The sequence below is a fragment of the Microtus ochrogaster genome, linkage group LG3 (genome assembly GCF_000317375.1).
Source record: "Microtus ochrogaster isolate Prairie Vole_2 linkage group LG3, MicOch1.0, whole genome shotgun sequence".
NCBI lineage: Eukaryota > Metazoa > Chordata > Mammalia > Rodentia > Cricetidae > Microtus > Microtus ochrogaster.
Genome location: NC_022029.1, coordinates 26,598,331 through 26,621,476, shown reverse-complemented (window position 1 = coordinate 26,621,476; position 23,146 = coordinate 26,598,331). Strand labels below are relative to the sequence as shown.

General features: G+C 40.6%; 1 protein-coding gene across 1 annotated transcript in view; it reads left to right on the top strand.

Annotated features, from left to right (window-relative positions):
• Positions 1 to 23,146, top strand: part of Sntg2 (syntrophin gamma 2) — a 207,359-nt gene that overhangs the window by 33,103 nt on the left and 151,110 nt on the right. The window lies entirely within an intron of this gene.

The window sequence follows — 23,146 nt, the reverse complement described above, 5'->3', positions numbered from 1 at the left end:
CTTCCTCCCTCTCCCTCCCTCCCTCTCTCTCTCTCCCCCTCCCTCCCTCTCTCTCCCTCTCTCACTCCTTCCCTCATTTCCTTCCTCTCTCTTCTCCCTTCCTCTCCATCTCCCTCCCTCCCTCTCCTCCTCTCCTCTCTATACCCTCTCTGTCCTGCCTCTCTCTGACTCCCCCCACACTTCCATACCTCTGTCTCTGTGTCTCTATCATCTATCTATAATCTATCTATTATCAGCCTGTTATTATCTATCATCAGCTGTCTATCACTTGTGTCAAGTAGTCCTTGTGGCCAGCATAAATAGTATTTATCACACTCTTTCTCCTACCAGCTATACCTTTTGTAACTCCTTTTGAATTGGTTATTTCACAGAATCTGACAGGAGCACAATTTTCTATTCTGCTTCAATAGCCTTTCTTCTCTAAAGAATAGTGTTCCTGCATCAGCTCTGGATAACTGTAGTCTCTCTTAAAAATTAAAGCTTGGTGCTTAATTCTATCCTTTGTGTGTACCTACGTGTTGCTGGGAATGGAACCAGGGCTCACCCGGGCTGCTGTGTGTTCCACACTGAGCTTCACCCAGACCCAATTTTGTCTCTGGAATTGTGAGTCTTCGTAGTAAAAGTGGTGCCGAGACTGCAGCTGTGTGGTGGTACCAAGGCTTCCCTCTCTAGCTTGCTCTTTACTTTGTATCAGTGTGTGCACACATTTGTGACTTTCATAAGCATGGTACAGTTATGGTCACTGTTATGTTTATGATTAATCTCTAAGGCATGATTGATATGGGGTTCTGCAAGCTGGCTTCTGCATCTTGCTGACCTGAACACGGGCCCTGACAGAAAGAAATTGCTCATTCTAGTCCTTAGAACAGAACCTAGAAATGGGGTGTCCTCCCTTTCAGGGAGATAAGGCACTTCTAAAATCTACTGTTTAATTGAACATTTAGAAACCCAAAACTAATAAAGCCATTTCCTGGACAGAATAAAAATAAGCATTAAAAAAAACCCTCTAAATCAATGGTGATTTCTCAAATTTTACATTATAGATCTTTTTTCTATCTATAATTGTTTCTGAGAGATTTTTTCCTTCAATGAATAAATATCTTGACCTCAATAACAGTGTCAACTCACCCTTTGTGTACTTTCAGTATTTTTGAGATTGTAATGAAAAACAGTGTCAGCAGTAAACCTACTAACTAAATATTGATCTATTACTAACCCTGGTCTGTAGTATGCAATCTCTAAATTGGTTTACTGTTAACCCTTATCTGTGGCAAAGAATATAAAAATCAATATCACGTGCAAAGTCTTTCAAAATACTCATTTTTCTGCTGTAGTTATTGATTTGATATACCATTGGCTTAATTGTAATGTCTAATATAAGTGTTTTAATTAATTAATTTAATGAATTTTGAATTGGATCAGTTTTGAATATGGTCATTTCTGTGGATGGCTATAAATTATTTTATAGGAAGAGTATCTGTGGTATCTATTCATGGAGGAAACATAGTATTCTTGGTCTTTCATTATACAAATAACACTGGAGTCACTGTCTTTGGGAATATGGATTTTGAGTGAACACATGTCTTGAGTCTGGACTCTACAAAGCATTGTAACAGGTCAGGTAGGAAGTACAGCGATATTTGAGACACAATTTCCGCCCCCCAGGGAGTACTTCACTGCATGTCACAAGACTCGCTCTCTTCTACAGGCTGTCCCCTAGTTCTTTCTTGACCTTTAAAACAACCGACATTCTCAGGCCAGGACTCCAGGAAACTGCACTCTAGTTGCAGAGATTAAAACGCTACATTTTCTTTTCCACCTGTGGATGAATGTGTCCCGTAATCTGCCTCCGTGGTACACCCTGGATTCCGACTGTGGATAATTCCATCTACTCTACTGCTGTCCTTTTATGCTTCTTGAAAGATATGTTGAACATCATCACTTGTGAACTTCCAGAGAGTTCTCTTCTATTTGGCGAGGACTTCGGTGGCTGCTGTTCTATGAGAAATAGGTGGGCACAAAGGCAGCAGATGGAAAGACTCCCCAGAGATGTGTTTCCCTGTCAGCACCTGTTCCTAGCCATGTACCCCACATACAGATGTCAACTGCGCATTCACGAAGTAACGAACAAACTTCCAAAGGGGTTCAACACTGTGGGCTACAATATAGCCACTCCCCTGCAGATAATTAACTGAGCAACTGAGTAATTTATGAACCTAATTCACAGTCGCTAATGATATTGAGGCACATTGAAGCAATTATAGAAATCTTCATTAAAATATTAATCTGTACTAGGTACTAATTTCTCTACATTAGGAAATGATGGAAAATTGGTGTGGTTCTTTTGAGTTCCACTCCCTCCCTCATTATTTTAAAGCCCAAATGATAACAGTAGAGAAAGGCCATTTCCATAATTAAAAATCATGATGCATTGCAACTGCATAGTAAACATGAATAAATTCCATTGACTTTTGACTGAGTGGTTTTTGATTTTCTGTGTTGCATAAGATAATCATTAATATTACATCACACCGGGACTTGTTTAGAAAACCACACTGGAACACGAGGTGTTTGGAGAGAGCCAAGCCCCTTGCCCTGACTTTGTAGCGAATGATCTTAGCACAGAAATCTGTTTCCTAATGACATAATATGGGCTTTGATTTCACATCTGCCCCTGTGTTTGAGCAGCCATCTGTTCGGTTATCAAAAACTACTCACATTTCCTGTCCAGTCTGCCTGTAATCTCCACCAAGGAATGCCACTGACAAGAAACAGCATGAAGGAATGAAATAAATCCCACGCCCACCGAGGAGCCACAGATGGTCATCAGAGGGGCTGGTTTTCGTGGTCAAGCATCCAATCTTGAAGTGATGTGGGTGACACCTTGGTTGATGTAGGAGCTATTGGGCAGTTCAGTGAAATGTCAAGAAGGAATGGTTGACCGCAGTTCTCAACGTTAATGCTGACAGAGGTTGAATAAAATGAGGCTCGAAAAGCAAATGTATTTGGACATGCACATTTTCCTTAAAATTAAAATTAAGGAAAATATAAGGAAACTCAGTAGGTTGTAGTTGCTTCTAAATATGGGAAAAGATCCTTATATGCAACATCCCCCCTCCGCAAAAAAAAAACAAAAACACAACAAATTTCCATGATTTTTTTACTAGCTTGATTTATGAGTTCTTCTGTTCTGTAACGATCATGGTTGTGATCGAGAAAGTGATATTGTGTTCTCTAAGTAAAGACCCCACATGCATGTATTTTATGGTCCTTCCTTGCCTCTCCTTTTGCAAATGGACTAAATGAAGTTTTGTTGGCATGGTGCTTCAGCTACTTATCTGTGACAGAACTGTCAGGGAAATGACAGAATCTACTGGTGAGTGTGTGAAGATACCCCTCAGGTTCCTTTGGGTCCCAGAGAAAGCATAAGTATGTGTCCCGCAAGCTCAGACAGGGAGACTATTAGTAGTCTAGCTTAATTGTCTCAATGATTTTTCTAGGCGGCAGGTTAGACCTGGAAGGTGAATAGTGTCTGAACTTCATGGCTATTGGTCATTGCATGATGGACAGCTAAGGTCAGAGGTACTCCGCTCTTTGGTTTTGGGTTTTTTTGTTTGTTTGGTTGGTTTTTGGTAGTCAGGTGCCTAGTGCATGTTCATACTTGACACAATTTAAAACAATACAGGTTTAAGTGTAATTGTGACAGGCTATGCTCCAGATGGGCAAAGGATTCTCTGACGTCTGCCACACACCCTTGGGCAAGGAAACGGTCCATCTTTGCCTCATTTTCTCTCACTCTCCTCTGGGAAAGCTGTCTTCCAGCTAAGGGCCTGAGCTTTGGGTAGTGGCAGGGTTTTTAGACCCTGAAAAACAAGAGCTGGAGAATGAGTGATTAAGATGCACTCAGGGAAGAGAAGAGGCAAAAGAGAAAAGGAGAAAGTCAAAGGTAAGAAGCCAGAACAGAAACACAGCAGTCACTGACAGACACAAGCCACCGCGCTGGGACCAGTGAGATGCCAGAGGGAGGTTTCCTGTTTTGTGTTGCTATTGTGTTGAAATGAATCATTTTTCACTTTATATTTAAACTATGGCCATGCAGTTTAAAACGTTATTTTTTATTAGAGTCAGGTTGTGCCTCAGTGGTACTGTGCCTGCCTAGCATATTATATGGTGCTTGGTTCTACCCACAACCTGAGCCCTGCAATGAAAACAAATTAAACGAAACAGAAGAGTTTTATTTGTTTTGTTCCTGGACTGTGTCATTGGATGCAAAGTGGCTGTCTCTGCGTCACTTCCCTGGATGGAGATGTCAGTGGCTGGCCTGGCTGGTGGCCTCCTCGGACATCCTCTTCTAGTGATGGGGAGGGAACTTGGTAGTGCCCCATTGTTGCTCTACTCCAGTGGAAAAACGGGTAGAATTGTTGTGGATGGCATCGCTGTGTAGACAGATGCTGTAGTCTTCTTGAGACCAGAGAAATAAAAAGACTTTGCTATTTTCCCCCCAAGGGAGCATGCCCAATAGTAAAAGCATCATCTTCGGGCTGAAGAGATGGCTCAGAGGTTAAGAGCATTGCCTGCTCTTCCAAAGGTCCTGAGTTCAATTCCCAGCAACCACATGGTCTGGTGCTCTCTTCTAGCCTTCAGGCATACACACGGACATCATATTGTATACATAATAAATAAATAAATATAAAAAAAGCATCATCTTGTGAAAGGACAAGAACATAGTTTTATATAAAGTGGGCAATGACTCATTCTTAGAAGAGCATCTAGTTCTCCTAAGCTGAACATCTTTGTGTCCCTCTCCCCCCTTTCATCTTGGCCACCAGAATTCCTGTAGCCTACACAGGGATGAGCACTCATCATTAGCTCTAGTCTCTGGACCTTTTCTGCATTGACACAACCTAAACCTACAGAGTCAGTAGCCTTCAGTCAGGCACAATAACTGCTGGTGAGCTTAGCAAGTTTCCTCTTTCCTGGGAGAGCAGTGCTTCTCTCCGAAACAGTGATCATGAGAAGAAGCTGCAGCTCTGGTCCATCTCTTCCTTGTTAAATGATCAGCACAGGAGAAAAGGATTTCTGGTTTTAGAAGTGTGAGGAGAAGCACAGAATAGCTGCAGGTGAGTGAGAGTCGGCCGTAGGTTCTATTCAGATGGGTTACTACTTTGAACAGGGGTTACCTTGGTCTGAAAGAGTAGAACTGTGAATAGTAAAAGTTTGTGTGTCTCTACAGGAACAGAGAGAGAGAAAGAGAGAGAGAGAGAGAGAGAGAGAGAGAGAGAGAGAGAGAGAGAGAGAAATGAAAATGAATACTGTATGCCACAAAGCTTCCCCTTACACTATGTCAGTGACCACACATGGCAGAACCTGACTTTGGAAAATAAACAGGAGAAAATACATTTCTGAAGGATTGTAATAATAAATGTGAGGAGAAATAGAAATATTTCCATAGAGACTGTGTGGCACAGTATTATTGTAAATATATCATTATCTATTCTCTCCATGGAAGTATAGTTTAGATTCCTGAGAAAAACACAAAGAATATTTAAACTGAAAAATTAGCTCTGAGGTTTATCTATAAGAAAAAGATAAAAATGTACAGCCGAAGCGTCTTTGAACAATAAAGTAGCATAAGAATCTTCTCTTACACTCGTTAATGGTGACATTCATCAGACACTGCATAGTCAGAGACCAGACAGCACAAAACAATGTCAGGTAATCTGGGAAAAGCAACAGAGGCTAATCTTTTATGGGGCAGATTCAGTATTGTTTTGCTTCACGCTTAGAGAATTTTAAATGTGTCTTTAAAATCCATTCTGAATTAAACACATCAATTTAATATAATTCTGTGTCTGGAGAAGCAAGCAGCTCACAATGATCATTGGGTCAGCTTTTCTAAGGTTGTGTCCAGTGCTGGAAGTAGATGCACACACACCTTTACCTGCAAGCTACACCAGTAGGACCTTCCCAGTAGATCCCTCCTCCACAGTGTGCAGGGCCATGAGCACCCCCCCCCCTTTCAATGGAAGTCCCAGAATCAGTCAAGGGGCTGAAACACCTCTGCGGTCCCCCCTCATATAGGGTGCTTAGAGCAGTTCCGTGGTCTCCCCTTGTCTAACAGCTTCAGATGCATTATGGTCTCTGTATTTGTTTATGTCTGTGTCTGCTTTTCTCAGCAAATACTTCAGACTCTTTTTTTAATTGTTTTTTATTGAGCTCTACATTTTTCTTTGCTCCCTTCCCTGAGTCTCCTCTTCCCCCTTCAACACCTCCCCCCAAGGTCCCTATGTTCCTAATGTACTCAAGAAATCTTGTCTTTTTCTGCTTCCCAGGTAGATTAGATCTATGTAAGTCTCTCTTAGCATCCTCATTATTGTCTAGTTTCATGCATCAGAACAAGGAAATCCCTTCTTTTATTCCTTCTCTCTCTCTCTCTCTCTCTCTCTCTCTCTCTCTCTCTCTCTCTCAGAATCACCATGGTATTAAGGGGTTCTAGTCCTGAGCTTTAAGTAGGAGTCCCACATCGGTACGTACTGGTCTGTGGCCAGAGAGCATCTGTGCCCACTTCTCATCAGAACCATGGCCACTACATCTTGCAGTTCTAACAGTGGCAATTCAGGAGCACTGTCTCTGGGACGTAGCTGCTGTTCGGGGAGAGTAGTGCCAATGATGCTGTCTCAACCAAGTTTTCTTCAACATCGAATGAGATTGGATACCCATGCCAAACGGTTCATCCTTTTGAAATCCAGGGTTGTATTGCATTCATGGTTGTGCAGCCATCCCTAGATTAAAATGCTTTCATCATGCCAGTTAGAAGTCAGCCCTCCTCATCCTGGAACACATTTATGGGCTTGTAGATGACTTATTCACCCAGACACAGGGGATTGGATCTTTCTCTCTGGATTCTTTTGGAATATTTCCAGGGTCCATCTTTAAATTAATATGCATGAAGACGTCATTACCTTTACGGTCAAACGGTAATCGATTGTATTCACTATGTTCTGTTTACCATGCACCAGGGTTTATTTACTCATTATTAATTGATGGGCATTTGGGTTGTTTTCACTTGAGGGCCAATTAAATGGATACAAAGTGGAATCATACTGTGGTTTGAATTTTCATGTGATGTATCCAATGATGTTGTTGAACATCTTCAAAGGTTTTTTTTTCATATTTTTTCTCTTTTTTTTAAAACCATTGTTGATTTATGAAAAGTAGAAGATCTTTATTATATATTATTTCTAATTTGCCAGTCTTATTTTGTGAGTTCTCTTTTAACATTATGGATATGGTCCATGGATACACCTAGCTTCTACTTTACTTTGTTTATATTTGGTATCTGTGCTCTGTCAGTTCTAAGAAACTAATGTCAGATCTTTGCTCCCAAGGCTTATAAAAGCTTTACACACACAACCTGTGGTAGCTAATCTTGGTTATCAACTATGTGTACAATCAACTAAAACCTAAACTACTGAGCATTTCCTTGATTGGATCCTTTGAGGTGGGAAGACCCACACTAAATCTGAACCACACCGTCTGGTGACAGCCCAAACAAAAGGACACGGAAGACAGAAAGATTCTGCTTTTTACCTGTTTGCTCTTGCTCTCGCTGACAAGTTTATCTATACTGCTGCTGAGGCACTCCTTCCCCGATACTGGAGCCTATGTCTTTAGTGTTCTAATGAGGGTTGAAGGCTAGATGAGAGACAGCCAGTCTCAGACTGACCTTACCTTTGGGAGACAGCCATTGTTGGACGAGCGGGGCTGTAGCCTGTAAGTCACTCTAATACATGTATTTATTTATTCTACCAGTTATGCTTCTGTAGAGGATCCTGACTAAACACTCTGCCTTTAGTTTTCAAGTTTTCTTGAACTAATCTCAGTATACGATGTGATGTAGGACACATGTCCATTTATCCTGGGGATACATCTTTCTTTTCTGCCTGCTTTTTCTTTTCTTTAGTATATTTTTACTCAGGGACTCACTAGGTAGCCCAGGTTGCCATCATCCTCCTGCCTCAGCCTCCTGAGAACTGGGATTATAGTCAGGCACCACCACGTCTTGAATCTTTGCACCGTTTCTTGAGAGCAGGACACTCTCAGGACTTATATCTGGGTTCTCTGTTCTATTTTGCCATCTAGTTACTAGTACTTATGCCTAAAGGATGGCGCCTTGAAGGGGCTTTGCCCCTCACCATTTCAGTGCTCTGAAGTTGAGGACTATGATTGCTATTTTTGTTGCTTTTTGCCAAAAGCTTTTTGAATAGTCTGGAACCCTTGATTTTCCCAATAGAGCTGGAAATTGATTTGTCAATTTCTGCCAAAAGATGCAGCTGAAATGGCTTCAGAGGTTGGGTCAGATCTGTTTGTAAGCTTTGAGGCTTGCTGCCATGTGAGCAGTCTTGCTGATCTGTGAACATGGAAGGCCTAGTTATGGAGCTTCCTTGCAGTTGTAGAATGGCTGAATCTGCATGGGACACAAAGCTGTTGAGACTCAAAGATGAGGCACTGCACGGTGACATTACTCCATGGACTGGGGACACCGTGTGGACAGGGACAAGCAGGTATTCCATGGATTCAGTGTCTGGGGAACTCAAGGATGCTGCATGGAATAGACCCTGTTGCACTCAGGAGGATGCCATGTGTGTTGGGAAATTCAGTGTATACTGAGGAGCCCTGGTGGATTAAGGAAACCCCTCTTGAAGAAAAGTTTTAGTCATACTTCTGCCTCTGGTTCTAATAAGCACTGTATAAATGATCAGGTTATATTATTATTATTTATAATACTCTAATCCAACATTATAAATTAATTCAATATACATGAGAACGATCTTAACAATTAGCCAAGACGGATCATCCTCTAAAGAACTCAGCCATAAGGTATGATTGATTTCAACATTGTTTGGACACAAGAAAGTTCGAGTTCAACCTTGTTACAGGTTTTTAGGATGTTCACATGGATGCGGATGAGCCTGTTAAATCCAGTAACTGAAGCTGTTATTTTTTAAAGTACTAGGCGCTTGTGCTAATTAAGTTTTACAGCGAAACGTGACATCTGTGACACACAGGCATCTGGGAGATGCTGGCGTCTTACATTACTCCTCTCCTTGCTTCTACCTGCAACAGTTTGTTCTTCCCAAATGAGCCACATTTTCTGTTTCCAGCTAGTCTAAAGAAGGACGTCTTAAAAATATATGTCCTGGCAGCACGATGATACTCTTGGTGAATCTCTAAGTCCCTGTGGAGTATGTAAAAATTCACATGGATTCACATCTAAAACAATGCATCCCGTACGCAGTGAGGGTGGGGAGTTCTTTAGTTCTGCATTTTACAGTCAGTAGCAACATTGTACTCAAAATAAGCATTTTATGAGCAGTAATCCTCATAAGAGCTGGCAGTTGGATTCTCGTGGCAATCCATTTACTGTATTTGGATTGGGCAATTGCCTTTCTAATCCTTGAATATATGTACAGTCTTTTTTTCCTCAAGACTTTTCTCACAATTAGATTGCGTTTTGAAATCCAGTTCGGATTGATACAGATTTTAAATAATGCAGAAATGTGGTGTGCAGCCAGTTCTGTTACTCGGTTGCTGAACTTGATGTTGGAGGAGCCGCTGATCGCGCCTTGCTTTAGTTTCTGCTTCTGTAGGAATAGAACTCATTTATAACCCTAAGCCCTACCTGTTTTACTTGAAAACACTACATAAGTCCAGTTACTCACATGCTGCTGGCTTTCTTTGATGCCATATTCTACAGCAGATGTCTTAATATCAGCTATAGAGCCATGTCATTGTCTAAAGCCACGGTTCTCAACCTGCAGGTCATACGTATCAGATCCTGTATCTCAGCTATTTGTTATTCATAACAATAGCAAAATTACAGTTATGAAACAGCAACAAAATAACTTTATAGTTGGAGGTCCCCACAACACAAGGAACTGTATTGAAGGGTTGTAGCACTAGGAAGGTTGAGAACCATTGGTCTGAAGTTTGGGTTTCTATATGTTTTAAAGCAAAAATTTCAAGGATGTATGGATTTTATTTTCTCTGGATTATGGAAAAGCGTAATCTCTCCTTCTGTTGACACCACTGGGGACTATACCTGTGACTTTCACTAATGATCATCAGACGTGCAGTTGTGTCTGTCTAGGGACATTTGGTTGATGGCCCAGTCCAGTTCAGACATTGATAGTGGAATTCCTAACAACTGTTGGAAGGGATGCTCTAGACTTGGCTCTTTGGCCAGGGCTTTCACAATTAGAGGAGCACGATGGGTCATTGTGTTCACACCATCATATGCTCCTCTGGAACCTGTCACTGCTGTGTTTATGTTTCCAGCCATGTGTCCTCCAGCCTCTCACTTCTGCACCCTGGCCTTGGCTCCAACTGTTCCCAGTTTCCCCCAACAGAAACTGGACATAGTTGGGAAATCCATGACTTTTGACTTTCACCAGGTGACTGAGCCCCAACACCAGCTGATTCCTGTGAGCACCCCAAACTGAGGACACCATCCCTGCCTACAACTGTGTTGTGCCCCACAGCCCTAATGCCTGGTGCCTTCTAGTCTGCCTCCCCTTTCTCTGCCCCTGTGACCTTCTTCTCTAGATCTGTACTCTCTGACTCTTTCCTCCCAGCTCTTAACCCTTTCCTAGTTACATGATCTACATTTCTCAAGTTCCTCAACTTAGAGATGATCTCAGTCTTCTCCTTAAGGTGTGGTTCCTGAGTGCCATTCCCCAACACCACATGGACCTATTCAGCAAATACACTCATCTATGGGTGCACAGGAAAAAGTGTCTTCATTGAAAACAAATTTCTTGAATTCACCCTCCAAATAAAAACTAATTTATGTATTTTTCTTTGACTTCACATTAGACAAGATGGGGTAAAACACCTAAAAATGAGGTGGAAAATATCATTTTTGAAGAGGCTGAGCAACCGTGGTAGTGTAGGCAGTGAAGTTCTTTCTGCCCACCACCCTTGACATTAGATGTAAATTACGCTTCAAAAATATACTTGTGTGACAGAGCCTGGGTGTGTGTCAAATGAGGGGTTTGATTTCTGAGTTTGCTTCTCATCTGTGTTGCGTGTTCTGACAACTCTTGATCAAGTGACAAGGGTGGATTTTGGAGGGGAAGTCATGGTGACTTAGGTGTGGTGGCTTGTGCAGGAAGCAGCATCCCTTCTCTCTTGAACAAATTGGGAGCTGCATGCTATTGCCCACTCAGGGAAGAGTGAAAGCCCATGCCCGGTGAACACATGAACTACAGAGTCCATCTTCTAGATGGGACGGGCTGCATGGAGCTGCTGCAACTATCACGTCTGGTGTTTAGGTGAGAACAATTATCTAAAGGTGTATTTGTTCTTTGCCCAAATGATCTTTATCTTTTTGTGCAGCAAGGAACACTTGTCAAAGTCACAGCAGTCAGGAAAACACTTTTTTAAACAAGATTTTTATTGCAAGATGTTGTAGTTTCCACGTGTTATTTCAAGACTAGCCCAGCCTGGGCTACATAGGAAGACCCATCTAAAAACAGGAGGAGGCTTTCAACTTATGTCCAGCATGCCAGGAGAATATGACTGGTTTGTTTTGATCATTGCTGCTGGATTTTTTTCCTCTTTTGTATGTAGCCAGTAGGCCCGGAATCAAGTTTCTGTGTCAGGTGAGTGGCAGGATCTTTGAGGAACAGTTTTCTGGGCACCAGGGGGGGCACTCCAAGATCTTCCAAGATTTTTTTTTTCTCACCTTTACAACATTTGTTCCCAGAGTTCTAATGATTATAATTTCATGATGTCTTTCTTCGATTCCACGAATCCAGTGACAGTAGTACTCAGTTATCTTGTGTGACACACTACAAAGAGGAAAAGAGGTTGCCTATGACCCGTGAGACAGCAACTATCGTAAACACACTTCCACTTCATGCTAATGCACTATGAAAAGATATGTGTAAGGGAAACTACAGGCAAGTTTCACCAGAAGAGGGTTCAAGAGGTCTCATACCTCCCTGGTCAGTTAGTGCTTACTAGAGGAATAAGAGACATTTTCTTGAGCGGTGTAGCCATTGGGAAGGTGCCCTTGATCTTATAACTAATCCCTCACCCAGGCTCCTGTAAGTGAACTCAGTGAGGCTCATTGGGTATCTCTCTCTCTCTCTCTCACACACACACACACACACCATGAAAGGAGAAGAAGGACTGGGTGGCCTAATTGGGAAGAGGAAGCGGGCAGCAGGACTAAAGGAGAATAAGAGAAAGTAATTGGGGTAAATATTATTTTTTAAAGTACATTATATATGTGTATGAATTTGAAATATTAAAATTTGCTAATGTATATAATTAATATGTTTTGTAAAAAGAAAAAAAAACAACATGGATTTTTAAAAAGACAAACTCCACATACTGATTGGAGTTTGGTCTTTCCAAACTCCAACCCTATTGGAGAGGCTAAGCATTCTTTGGTTTATTTTGTTGAGTGATGTTTTGGATCTTCATGCCTGATTTATGGCTTAATAGCCCTTTGGTTTTTAGTGCTGAGTAAACTCCTCTGTCTGGGTGAAACACACTGATGTGGGAGTGTCATATCAATCTGTTGATTTCATTGGTTAATTATAATAAACTGCTTGGCTGGCCCCGATAGGTTAAAACATAGGTGGGAGGAGTAAACAGAACAGAATGCTGGGAGGAAGAGGAAGTGAGCTCAGACTTGACAGCTCTCCTCTTGGGGGCAGACGCCTCAGAGAGACAACCATGCTCCCCGCTCCCGGGAAGATGCACGCTATGAAGCTCCGACCCAGGATGGACATAGGCTAGAATCTTCCCGGTAAGACCGGTGCTACATAGATGATTAGAAATGGGCTAAATTAATATGTGAGAATTAGCCTAGATGAGGCTAGATAGAAATGGGCCAAGCAGTGTTTAAAAGAATACAGTGTCTGTGTAATTATTTCGGGGCATAAGCTAGCCAAGCGGCTGGGGTGCTGGGGACGCAGCCCCATTGCTCCAATTACTACAACACACGTTATTTCTCTTGTCTACTGAGTAACATCTTGGTTACTTCCAAGAGAGAAAGCTGCTGCACATACACATTCCTGTGTATATACAATTTCTGAACTATATAAACACTGAAGAGAAAACTTGCTGGGCATGTGGCACACATACATATGGGTTTGTGAGAAGCTGCCAACCTCTATTCCAAGGGGCTGCCTCTATCATCTGTGAGTGACAGATTCCTTTGCTCCCATCCTCCTAGGTGTTTGCAGGTTATGCTACAACTCTCAGTTTTTTCAGTAGTATTTACTGGGAAGATAGGATTGAGCACCTTTTCTTAGACTGAGTTGCCATCTGTATCTCTTCCTGATGAGGTGACAGTTCAGATCAATTGCCTGCTTTGCCCCCGACCCTCATTGGATTGTGGTAATCTCTTTTATGCCTATTTATGGCTTTACTAATTACAGCCTTTTATTCTGAATGATTTTCCTGCCCAGTTAGTTTCAGCTGTCAATGTACCATATAGCCTGGCATTAACTATGGGAACTTCAGGTGCAAAATTACCATATCAGATTGGCTCGCCAGTATGCCTATAAAACATTGTAGTTTCTAATTGACATAGGATGGCCCAGTGTGCTGTGGACAGTGCTATTCCTAGGTAGGTGGGCCTGGACTGTATTCGAAAGCTGCTGTGTGAGGCCAACCAGTAAGCCTCATCCCTCCGTGGTTAATGCTCCGGGTTCCCTCAATGGTGAATTAGGTCCTGCAAGTGTAAAGTGAAAGAAACCCTTTCTTTCTTAAGTTTCTTTGGTTGTTGTGACTATCACAGGAACAGAAGGGAAAGAAGCACATAGATGCAGGACTTTCGTACACGTTGTATTTATGAATCTCCTGACCGTGTGTGGTAAAGGAGACCAACACAGGAGAAGCAGAGGAGCTGTCTATGTGGGTCTCTCCCTCTTCTCATAGCAGTGTCTTCAATGGAACAAAATGTTTCCGTTGCAATGCAGAGTAACTTATCAATTTCTGAATTACAGCTTAGAGCATATTCTGTGAGGCTTAAGGAATCTTCATCCACTCCATGTTAATGAAGATTTTTAAAAAATTGTTTACTGATTTGCCTTTCATAGGTGGCTGTGCAGTTAAGCAGCACTTGATTTTATTCGCCATGCTTCATTTTTCTATCAGTTGCAAATGTTTTAAATATTTTCCCATACTTCACTGCAAAAGCTGTCTTACCACAAACAGGTGGACACACATAGGGGGATCCTTTCTGGGTTCTGTATTTTCTCTGTCCATTCTGGCTTTGTTCTTTCAACAAATTGTTTTTTTTTTTTAAATATAATAGGTTTACAATAGTTCTTGATGACTGTTTACATAACTCTTGAGCTTTTATTTTCTCTTCAACACTTCCCTGACTATAGCTGCCCTCTTTTGTTTCCATGTAAAATTTGTAGTCACTTTGTTGATTTAAAAAAAATAAATTCTGAGATTGTAATTTCTATGATTTTGAATCTATCATTTAATTTGGAGATAATTGAGAACTTGGAAATATTAATTCACCTCACCATAGGTGTTAACTATAATTTTATATAAATCCTAAAATCTCCTCAATAATGTTTTTAATTTTCACTGTGCAGATCCTGAAATCATACAGTAGACTCACAATCATGGCAGCATTTAATGCTGTTACACATTTTGTCTTTCGATCTAATAATTATTTCTTGTATGTTGAAATATAATTTCAAGTATTGGCACCATATACCATTAAGTAATAACCAACTCCAGTGATTATTCTGTCTTTATTCTGTGAGGAGATACTCTTAGGGTCTGTTCATGTTTAATGGCATCTGTGAGACATGCCAGCCTTATTTATCACTTATAATTTTGTGGATGTGCACTCATGGTGCAGTCTGAGAACATACTGGGAGACTTTACAGAAGTTCTGTGCTTTTTGTACCTCAAAGGCCATGGGCGATCCTTCCAATTAAGTTTTACTGGGGATGAGTGATGGATTCTCACCAAGTGATTTTTCAGATGAGGAACCTTATAAGTTCACTACCTGTTTTCATGGAGTGCCCATTGACATCTTCCATGGACATGTACTAAAGACCATGTCACAGGCTTGTCTCACCATCTAATGAGACACATGTGATTCTGTACTACCTGAGATACTGTCATTATTCTCAGCTTCTACCCAGGCTGACAAGTAGGCAGAGATTGCTCTTTAGTTTCCTGGCTGCCATGACCTGATTGATCCCACAGAAACTATATTAATTACAATACTATCTGGCCAAGCTTAGTCGTACTCCTTGCTAGCTCTTACATCTTGAATTAACCCATTTCTATTAATCTGTGTATTGTCATTAGACTGTGGTCTATCAGTAAAGGTTCTGGGTATCTGTCTCCTTTAGCAACTACATGGCATCTCTCTGACTCGACCTACTATCTATCGCTCTTCCAGCCTGTCTGTATTCTGCCCTGCTAAAGGCCAAAGTGTTTCTTTATTAACCAATGGTGTAAAACATATTCATAGCATACAGAAGGGAATCCTATATCATCTCCTCTTTACTGTCCAAATAAAAAGGAAGGTTTTAACTTAAACATAATAAAATTACATACAAAACAATTATCGAGCAATAATTATAGTTACAATATTTAGTCCATTGACATTTAGCAAAGTAAGGAAAATACTCTATTGTCTATCCTATCTAATGTTTTATATCTAATTTATCTTTTATCATAACGAAGGAAAACTTAACTATAACTGTCTGTCCGGCTACTGAATGGGAAAAGATTTTCACTAATCCTACATCAGACAGAGGACTGATCTCTAAAATATATAAAGAACTCAAGAAATTATAAATCAAAATATCCCCTAATCCAAATAAAAATTGGGGTACAGATGTAAACTGAATTTTCAACAGAAGAAATTCAAATGACTGAAAGACACTGAAGGAAATGTTCAACATCCTTAGCCATCAGGGAAATGCAAATCAAAACAACTCCAAGTTACCGTCTTACACCTGTCAGGATGGCTAATATGTAAAACATCTTAAAACATTTTAAATGCCATAGTCTGTAAATCTTTGGAGTGATGCAGATTATCTGTTTAACTGAAATGTATGTCTATATACCTAGAAAATCTAACTGACATAAGTAAAAATTTGGTTATTACAGATGACTATTAATCTGTATTTCTTAACTGTACATTATATTATAAATTATTTACATAGATATAATACATTAAACAAGAATAGAAATATATGTGTATATACATAGTATAACAAATTTGACCTTAAATTTGTATCAATAGAATAAGATTCATACCAATGCAAATTATTCATCTCTATGTCCATATACCCCTTTAAATGAAAACAAACATAAATAATCATTTTGGGAATTTGGGCATAGTTTTCAAGACTACTTCATGCTGACTATTGGGTAAAATATTCTTAGGGTTCACTGAGACCTTTTGGGGGTCTTATTCCATTAAATCATGTTAGCATGGAAGAAATCCCCAGATACTCATCCTTTATGAAAACAAAAGCAGAGCCTCTTTTCCAAAACAACATATCCTTAGTCCCAAATTTTGAAGTCAAGATACCTTTATGTCTGTTCATCTCAGCACCTCCCAGAATCAAATGTCTCTCTGCATTTAAAAAATTTAAAGAAAACACATATGCATAATCCAGACTCTGTGTATTTTCCATCTTTATGTGTCTTATTTTTCTTTATTCCTTTAATATATGACTGTCTGTACTCGTTTGTATTACTTTGACTGTCTCTTTAAAGACTTTGTCTTATTTTTTAAAACTATTTCTTTCTTTTTATAGCTGTCTATACTTTTCTTCTTCTCTCTCCCAAGCCTATGTACATTTTTTGAACACAATGTTTCTTGTTTAGAGGTCTTTTATGTCTGAATCTGTCCTATTGTGTATTTAAACTCCTTTCTTGACAAGGAGCTTTTTAAAATGGTAAAGAGTGTGTTTGCAGTAGGCCTGGATGCTAGCTCCACATCTCTTGACCTTTTATTATGGCAGAGGTACTTTTACGGCGAGCTCTAGGACTGCTAGGTGGGAGCTGTGCTCACCTCCTCAACTCTGGGAAGCACTGTGCAGCACATAAACCCTTTTTGTCTGAGTAAAAGCTAAATCTGCCATGCAGCATGCTGCGCGGTATAGAAATGTCTCCATGTATGGTGGCAGAAATCTGCCATGCTTTCTTGCCTGTGCATGCCTAGCACACCCGCCCCAGCTGCTTTCTCAGGCAGGGGGCTGAGTTTCAGGCGTGATTTCAACTACTGTCCTCCTAACCCCGAGTGGGCATTCAAGCACCTGGACACAAAGTGTGTGGCTGGTCACAAGGCTTAGCCCCAAGATGGCTGCCATTTTGTGAACTGAGACTGCTCTTTTGTTCCCAGCTACCCAGAATCAAATAATCACACAGACACTATATTAATTAAAACACTGCTTGCCCCATGACTCAGGCATATTTCTAGCTAGTTCTTACATCTTGAATTAACCCATTTCTATTAATCTGTGTATCACCATGAGGCTGTGATTTACTAGTAAAGGTTCTGGGCATCTGTGTCCTTCAGAAGCTATATGGCATCACTCTGACTCTCCCTCCTCTCTGTCTCTCCAGCCTGGCTATATTCTGTTCTGCTATAGGCTGAAGCAACTTCTTTATTAACCAATGGTAATAAAACGTATTCATAGCATACAGAGTGAAATCCCACATCAATCAAGCTCTTCCCTGTCAAATTGTTGTTTCTGGAGCTGTCACATTGACAGCTAACAGCCAAAGAAATACCTGCCAGGTCCTGTGTAGAAGCTGTTCTAGGATCTGTACCATGGGAAGTCACTGCGGTGATTGATTTCAGGCATGCTTATTCTATTACCTTGGCTAGGTAACTGTTTCATGCCCTGGGCTGCATTAATTTTTAAAATTAATTAGGCTTTGTTTCCATTTCTCTAAAAAATATTGCTCCTTGGAGTAGAAGTGGGAATTTTTTTTTCCTTTGAATTTTACATCTTTGATTACAAGAGTGATTGATACATGATACACTGTTACAACACACTCCTTTTGGGTTTTGGTCCCAGCTGAGGCTGATGGAGTTTCATGATGTTTCTTATCCTCCTGTCTTCTGGAGGAATTTGTTATCATGTTCATCTTTACAGAAATGTTTGGAGGAAGTGGCTAATAATGACATAGGGTCTTGTGTGAAAGCATAGTAATGACCCAAACCCTTTAAACAGATGTAAGAACAGATGTATTTACATTCTAGCCTTCAGGAGACTTTTGGATATGAGTGTAGGAAGCTATAGATTTGTGAAAGACTTGTCAGTTATTGTAATCCTTGAAGCAGCTTGGCTCCAAATCTAGAAAGACAGAATGACCAGGGTGTTTGCACCAATCAAGACTACTGTCATGCAAATGGAGTACTATGTTTCCACCAGTCCTTGGTCTTCTGATAGGCCATCAGGGGAGGTGATTCTCCTCTGGTTTGGTTTTAACAATTGACTACAGGCTCTTCAAGAGTCCACTTAGGGTTGTGATGGTAAAACTTCAAGCAGGAGCTGTTTTCAATCTGTCCTGGTTGGTGTGCCATCTGGAGACAGACTTGTGCTTCAGGAGCAAGCTTTGTCAAGACATCTGGAGTGTCTGAGGAAGATGGTGCTCCCGTGAGAGCTGTTAAGCTGGCCGCTTGGCTGACAGACCTTCACTAAACCAACCAGCCACCAGGAAAAGGTCTAACAATTGCTAATTAGGGAGTGAACTCACACTGGCCTGCAACATTTTAACTTATTTAAAGGAAGAATTGGCTATATGCTTCCAATAAAGGTTTTTATTCAGAGTGACTTAACAGTATTTAACAGTGCTCTAAAGATGTTTAACTCCTGTCTCAATCCCCAGGGGAAAGGAGGGTTACTCTGACTTCTCTCTGGGGCATTTTGAAAATTTTCATGTTCAGTGCAAAATTCTACATGTGTCAGTGACTTCAGTGACTTTAAACCTGAAAAATATCAGGGATATCAAACTTACTACTTATTGAAAATGAAAAATTCTATCATTTTATTGTTCCTTTAATACAAAGTAGTGGCTCCAGAAAGATGTGACATGGGTGTCATTGATAATGTCCCATCTCCACCCTCCTGGTCTTACCTTGTTTTTCTTATGGGCACATCTATGTTTTTATGAAGATACTTTCCTGGTATATTTATGGGCATTAATGCTCCTTTTCTTTGGAAATGCCAATTACAAGCTAGTTCATCCTTACCTGGCTATTTTATTGCTGCCATCTTCTCTGCACTTTCATTTTTATTTCATTTGTGTTTGTGTTATGCATTTAAGCATGGCCAGGTTTCTTATTATGTTGTCATTTGGCTTAGAAATATTTCACTGTGGTTTAATCCAAGTTACTTTAGCATATTTTTCATCTTCTTTAAACTCCCTCTGTTTCATTTCTGTTCATTTCAATTCACCTTCTAGGATTTCTATTTTCATAATATCTCCCCTCCTGAGGAAGATCTACATGTAATTTTTTGGTGATCTTTGGGGCTATCTTACTGCTGCCAAGGATATGTTTGATTCTTCCAGAGTCCAGCATTTTCTTTGCCTCACTCTAATTCAGCTGAAATTTTGAGTATGAGTATAATTTTGACTGAGTCTTAAGGATTTGAGAAAATAAATTTCTGCTTTGGGATTGTGTCCCTCTTTCTGGCGTGACATAGATACATTCCCTAAAGGTATTGTAGTGCTGATAAGTGTTTGCTACCAGAGCCAGCCTAAAACCCTGCTGTGCTAGGTGGTAGTTCTGTGACCAGCTGGAGGCAGATATTGCTGTGAGTCCTAAAGCATAAGAAGAATTAACTGACCCCTGGAGTAGTAAATACATCTTTTCCAAGACAAGCAGATGATAGTGTCTTATGTTCTCTGGGGTTGTACAGAAGTGTTTTATTCACTATTCTGAAAGGTATGTTCTCAGGTAAGTAATCTAAATTAGGAAAGCAAAGAAAGTAAAATGGAATCATGTGATTGTAATAAAGAAAAGAGCATGGGGGAAGTGCCATGGACTTCGATCCAGATCGGCATGTTTGCACTGTCCTCTTCTTCTAGTCTTCTCCTTAGAGGAGAAGCATTGTTTGTTTCATGGTCACTTTTAAATGTGGTCCTACACATGTGTTATTTGGTTAAGCTTGCTATGCGTTCAGACATACCCATCCTTGCCTCTTATTTTTCTCCTGGTTGAACATGGTATGGGGTCTTCATGACTTGTGAGTGGGAGCCTCTCATTCTGGAAAATGTGCTGGAATATCCATCAAGTCAAGTGGGCTTGTGAAGGGTTTTGAGTCTTCCACAAGGATCGGCTCAGTTTATAAAGGGAAAGATGGAGGCTCTCTCTACTTAAAGGGTATCCCCAAATCCAGACTTGGGCAGCGTTTGTGACATGTTGATGAGGTTTAGAACTAGGTCTACAGGAAAATGCATATATTTTCATTTTTCTAGCTGTTCACAGCAGATTCTCCTCCTTCTCCTCCTCTTCCTCCTTTTTCTCCCCTTTCTTTTCTCCCAGTCTTTTTCTGGTTTTTACTGTGAGATGTCTCTCTATATGCTGTAAATTTGTTTTATTGCCATTGGTTAATAAAGAAGCTGATTTGGCCAATAGCCAGGCAGAATAACATCAGGTGGGAAATCCAAGCAGAGCCATGGGAGAAAGAAGGTGGAGTCAGGGAGATGCCAGAAGCCACTAGGGAAGCAAGATGTGAGGTAAGAAGCCACAAGTCTCATAGTAAAATATATAGAAATGGGTTAATTTAGTTGTAAGAGCTAAATAATAATAAGCCTAAGCTAATAGGCCAAACAGTGTATTTAATATTAGGTCTCTGAGAGGTTCTTCAGAACTGGCAAGCTAGAGAGAAACCTTTAATTACAGGTTTGATTTGTATCTCTCCACAATACAGTGAGTTTTTTATTGTTTATTTTTTGAGATTATAAGTACTTTCCCCTTCCCTTTGCCTTCTTCCTTCTAAACCCTCCTATACATCCTCATACTCCTCCTCTCTCTGAAATTCATGACCTCTTTTAGCTTTTTGTTGATGTTGCTGGTGGTAGTAGTGGTGGAGTGTGTGTACATGTGTGTTTGTGTGTGTGTAGTTTTAAAGATAATCATTTGATACTGAATAACCAATTGGTATGTTCTTTCTTAGGAAAGACTGTGTCTCTTGCTCTTGGCTTTCATTGGCTGCTTGCAGTTTTTTTTTTTTATCTAGCATTGAGGTTCCATGAACTTTACGTATCTGTGCTAGCATGTCTGTTGATGCCATCCTTGTTCAGCTCATATTTAGACTGTCACGCTGAAGAGATTTTATGGCTATATATTTTCTGACATTCTCGGGGACACAATCTCTTACCAAATTTATATCTATCCCTCTGCCTCTTAAAATGTGCTTACCCCCTTTTCCGCAAAGACCCCTGAGCATTATGTGCAGAAAATTGTGTTTGTAAATAGATGTATCCTGTGGGCCTGGGCTTCACAACTCTGCATTTGGTTTGGTAGTGGTTTTATAGAGATTTTTGTCTGTTGCAAAGAGAAGTTTAATTGATGAGGGCTTTCTTTGGATTTATTGCTATGAAGAGACATGGCCATGGCAAATCTTATAAGAAAAACATTTAATTAGGATGGCTCACTAACAGTTTCAGAGGCTCAGTCCATTATCATGACAAGGAGCATGGCAGGATGCAGGCAGACTTGGTACCAGAGTAGTAGTTACGAGTCTTACATCTTACAGGCAACAGGAAGTTGATTAATACATTCGGTAGTATCCTGAGTAGAGAAAACCTCAAAGCCTGCCCCCACAGTGACACACTTCCTTCTAGAAAGACATACCCACTTCAGCTAAAACTACACCACCTAATAGTGCCACTCACCATGAGGTAATGGGTGCCAATTATATTCAAGCTACCCCAAGGGGTGAGGACTACATTTATCTATAGGAAAAGGACAAATATTCAGAATGTAGTTAGGGTTTATGCCGGTTTAGTAAAGTGATTTATGACTTCACTAACATTGAATATTTGGCTAGGCTTCCACTATGAGGCTGATTTTCTTCTTGTTGTGCAGGTCAGTTCATAGGTCTAATTAGAAAGTGAGGTAGTTAATAGTATGATTTCTTACAACTTTTTCAGACATTATTTGTGCTTCTAACACCATCCTTCACAATGGCACCCCTGTAGTGTCCATAGAGCTTTTCTGTGTTTTGAACCTGGGAAAGGAGATGCTATTTTCTTGCCTCTGCAGTTACGTGGTACTCTGCTCATTATGAACAGAACATGAAGAAAAGCCCCTATGTGCAGGGTATGTCTCTACTACCTACCTTGGTTCTGGGACAGGCTGGTGAGTGTGGCTGCTGGAGCAGCAGAAGGCAGAGATGGTAGTAGAGCATTTTCATCTCTAGAGAAATTCTTAAAAGTACCACAAAGAGGTGTAGCTAAAGGGAATCAGTAAATATGATGAACTTGAGTCAGACATGCTTGACTCATTCCAAGAAGGAAGGAAAGAAGGCCAGGGTGATGGAACCTTTCCCAGCCCCGATGTCCTTGACTCAAAATCTCAGCTTCTGGCCAATCAATGACCACTCGAAATCAACCCAAGACACTGGCTCTTCAGCTCACTGTCTCATACTGATGATGATTAAAGCCAGGGCCTCACAGGAGCAAAGTGAGATCAAGCTGTATCAAGTGTAATCAAGACAAAGGAGAAAACTCCCTAGAGAGGAAGGGCCCAGGAGAGAAAGAACCTATTGAACTGCTTGCTTGGGGGTCAAGATGATGCCTATTGAGACTGCTTCATTCTCTGGGGATATTAAGTTTGAGGAAATTGGGTACATGCGCCCATACCCAATACCTGTCCCCCAGGAGGTGATCAAAACCTGTTCATGTGCCAGCTTCCCAAATTGGTGAGTAGTCACACATTGAAGCCCCCGTTTCCTTGTCTTTGACTTGTCAGCTGCTGATGCTGAATTGTTTTACTGATTCGTGTAAACCCCACTGGCATTGCCAGTCACCAACCTTGTAGGTGTTCTTGGTCTCCAAGCTTGGGCGTGGCTTCCTGGCTATTAATTAAAATATGATCTCTGTGTTCTAACATTTGCAT